Consider the following 3721-nt stretch of genomic DNA (forward strand, 5'->3'; position numbering starts at 1 on the left):
GCTTGGAGCGTCGTGGCTGGGCAAACTGTGGCCTTTGCCCCCTATGCAAGAGAGAACAAGAGACGACCGTTCACCTCTTTGTTCGGTGCCGCTACTCTACACGGCTTTGGAACATGGTCATCCAAAAATTTGGGCTTGCGCACATGGACACCACCACCTTGGCATCTCCACGCATCCCTCTTTGAATGGTGGGACAAGAGGACCGACATGACGAACCCCCACAGGCGAGCTATGGCCTTCCTCACTATGCTTGTCTCGTGGACAATTTGGAATGAGAGAAACGCTAGAGTATTTCGCCACAAAAGTGCGCCGCCTACAAGCCTTCTCTAACTTGTAACCGATGAGGCAAAGCTTTGGGTATCCGCCGGCGCTAAGAATTTAGGGAACATTGTAATAAGCGAGTAATTGCCAGGCCGTGATGTGTGTTGGGTCAGGTCTTGTAACACTCCAAAACACTCTATCCTTCTCATTTAATAGATCTTTTGCCTCCGTTTCGAAATAAAAACATAGGCTGCCAAACCAGGTTATGTGTGCAAGAGCAGCATAATGGTTTATGAAAGTGCAGTTGCTGATGACAATCACATCACAATCAGGTGAGCAACATATATCTGAGAACATCAGCGGAACAAAATATACGTGCAGGACAACTCAGTTTGGGGATATCTCAAAAAACTGATAAAAAAAGCATAATACAAGAATATGGATTACATCGTGTTATCCTTAATTACTTACTCAGGGAATTAACTCTAAATGGCATAAGAAATCTCCTGCAAGAGGTTGACCGTCCACCACGAACGATCACACAGCGGAGGTTTCCATCACAAGATGGGGGTGAGGTTCAGTACGATTCAAGCATAGGTGCATTTGGAACAAATAGACAATGTATTGCCTCCTGATGAGGTTTAGCATAATAGCAGAGTTAACCCGAATAATGTTGTAGGAGCAATATTCTCCAAGGAGATGACAAAAGTTGCTGATCTGCACTACAGATAGATAAAGAAACGCATAATTATGAACTATACATAACGCTGCATAAGAAAGGATCACAGGAAACAATCTTTCATGAGCGGTTTCAAGGCATCTCCAAGTAGTCCCCCGGAAGTTCGTAGCTGCAGACTGGGCACAGACGGTTAACACTGAGCGCCCTGAAGATACAGCGCTGATGGAAAGAGTGGGCGCAGGGCATCGCCCTCAGCTTGTCCCCCTCCTCGAAATCATCATGGCAAACATGGCAGTAGGTCTCCCTCGTATCACCCACCCTTGGAGTGGCCAGGAGCGCGATTGCGCTGGTCGCTGCGGGGACAAGTTCGCGCATCTCGCGCTCGAGCGCCTGAAGCTCCAAAAGTCCAGCAAGTCCAGCCTCATACTCCTCCATCATTTTTCTGCGCCCGTTTTTCAGATCATCGCAAGATCCAGACTTGAGGCTTGTGCGCGGAGGCTCCATTTGATTTGCTGGAGTGGAGGCGGAACGAACAAAGCTAGCAGCGATCTGCAGCGATCTACAGACGAGTCGATTGGGGATGGATGAGGATAGAGAGAAACGGGGATGTATATATATATACAGGCGGGGGAGATCCGGCGACGAGTTCCTTACCTTACCTTAGGGACTCTGATCGTTGAAAGACCGCTCCGGAATCGAATTCAACCACGAATCGAAGGAAGAGGGGAGATCTGCTCGGAGTTGGTACCACCAGCGGAGACAGTCGGATTGGGATTTGCCACCCTTTTCGCCGAGGTTAGATACTCCCTCCAGTCGCAGTAAAAAAATAGTCGAGACAAAAAATAAAAAAAGGCGCAGCCAGCAGGCAGTTTCGTCTTTTCCTCTCGGGCAGGCGACTAAGGATGCGTTTGGTTGAAGGTGTCGTACGAATGGGTTGGGACCGTTCAATTTTTTTGGGATTGAACCATTCAATTCATGTGTTTGGCTGAATATAAGTGGTGCGCTAATTATTTAGGACGGAACCACCAGTCATGCTCACATAGTCATGCATGCAAAGGGTGGCCATTTGATTCGACCGATTTGGTTGGGTGGAACGGTTCAGCATCTTCATGGCATATTCTCTTTTTTTGGCTCGAACCATTTATGTGCTTTATAACCAAACATGTCTATTTTCTGAACGATCCCAACCCATTCATGACCGCCCTTGCAACCAAACGCACCCTAAAAGCCCTAGCCGCCGCCAGGAGTCTCTCTGCCTCGGTGGTCTGTAGTGAGGCGGATCGCCGGATCTACATATGTGGATCGTGTAGCATTAGGTTAGGCCTTAGTAGCTTAGGTTTTTCGGCTGTTCATCATCTTTGTTTCCGCGGCGGCGATTGAGGCGCTGATTAAAGAAGATTCAGATATGTCCCTAATGAGGTAATCGGTCCTATGGTTAGGGACAAATTTGAAAATCAGTCTGTTTAAGTAAGGATGGTGTGGCGGCGGCGGCATCCTCCCGGTGGATCCCTGTCCTCGGGCTCCGCCATTACGACGGTGTTTGCTCCAACGTTGTGCGGAGCTTGGGAGGTAGTTCAGGAGCAGATGCAGATTGTGGTCTGCATCGACGACATTTGGAAGACGGAGCGTGTGCTGGGTTCGTGATTGATGGATGGCAGGTATGGTTTCCCCCTTTGGCGTCTTAGTCATGGTGGGGTGCCAAATCTGGAGTTTGATGGCAAGTCCGGGGTGTTGCTCCGGTCTAATTCATTCAACGATAATGGCATCACTTTTGGTGAGCCACCTTGGAGGTCCCAAAGCTGCATATCAGCGATGGAGCCGCGTCGAGCTCGGGTCAGGAGGTGGTTCGTTATTTTTTTCCTTCAATGATTATTGTGGTGGTGTCGGAAGCAGGTGACGGGCGTTGGTGTAAAGCTCATACGTCCTGTTGATTTTCAGTTTTGTCATGTCGGTCTTTACGTGAGTTGTAGCTTGATTTTTATGATATGAATGAGACACATATTACCATACAAAAAAATCAAGGCAAAAATTAATGATGTTTTCTCGTATTATCAACTTGTTTAACACTTGAATGCATGTAGTCATAATGACACTATGCTACTTCTTTCCCATTCCCTCCTTACATGCATGCGAGCTTATTAATGATTCCGGTTAACGAAAAAAAAGTTGACTTGCAAAGTAATTATTAAATTTTACCTTGGTACTTGTAATATGAGTTTATGGCCTTGTATAAGGAATGGAGGAAGTATTTAACCAATTTTAACTAGCCTCCAACGTTGGTGTCTCACGATCCCTGGAGTCTTTGTGTGCCCGAAGTATCCGTCTTGCGGGACGAGTTCTTCTCCCGTTCCATGTTCGGCTGACCATAGCTCGGTCCTGATTACTTTCCCGGTTCGTCGAGGCGTCATAGGGCCCACAACACCAATTCTTCGCACTGGGTTAATGACACCCCTCGATTTTCGTGCGCTAGAAGGAGGTGGGCGGTCTGGTAATCATTTACAAAAACGCCCCTCATGGGACATGGGGAAGCACATATTAAACATGCCAGGAGCGTGACGGGTAGACCATTCCATCCCCAAATCAAGAAGCCAAAATACCAGAAAATTCTGGAAAAAAATGGCAAGCGCCCCAAACTCCTCCTCATGCCCCTATGGCCATCTCCCGGCCGACTAGGCAAGCTGCTCAGTCTCCCATCTTCAACTTAGCAGACTCGAGACGCAAGGATATCTTCCTGCTTTAGATCTCGTATCCACTCGTCTCGGATTAACTTTCGTGAATGGC

General features: G+C 47.8%; 1 long non-coding RNA gene across 1 annotated transcript; it reads right to left on the reverse strand.

Moving 5' to 3' along the window:
- Positions 1–911: 911 nt before the first annotated feature.
- Positions 912–1987, reverse strand: LOC123133893 (uncharacterized). The gene is made up of 2 exons (XR_006465425.1): positions 1595–1987; positions 912–1499 (listed from the first exon to the last, which is right to left on the reverse strand). It is a non-coding gene; the product is annotated as an uncharacterized lncRNA (long non-coding RNA).
- Between the last annotated feature and the right edge of the window lie 1734 nt (positions 1988–3721).

The sequence above is a fragment of the Triticum aestivum genome, chromosome 6B, assembly GCF_018294505.1.
Source record: "Triticum aestivum cultivar Chinese Spring chromosome 6B, IWGSC CS RefSeq v2.1, whole genome shotgun sequence".
Taxonomy (NCBI): Eukaryota; Viridiplantae; Streptophyta; class Magnoliopsida; order Poales; family Poaceae; genus Triticum; species Triticum aestivum.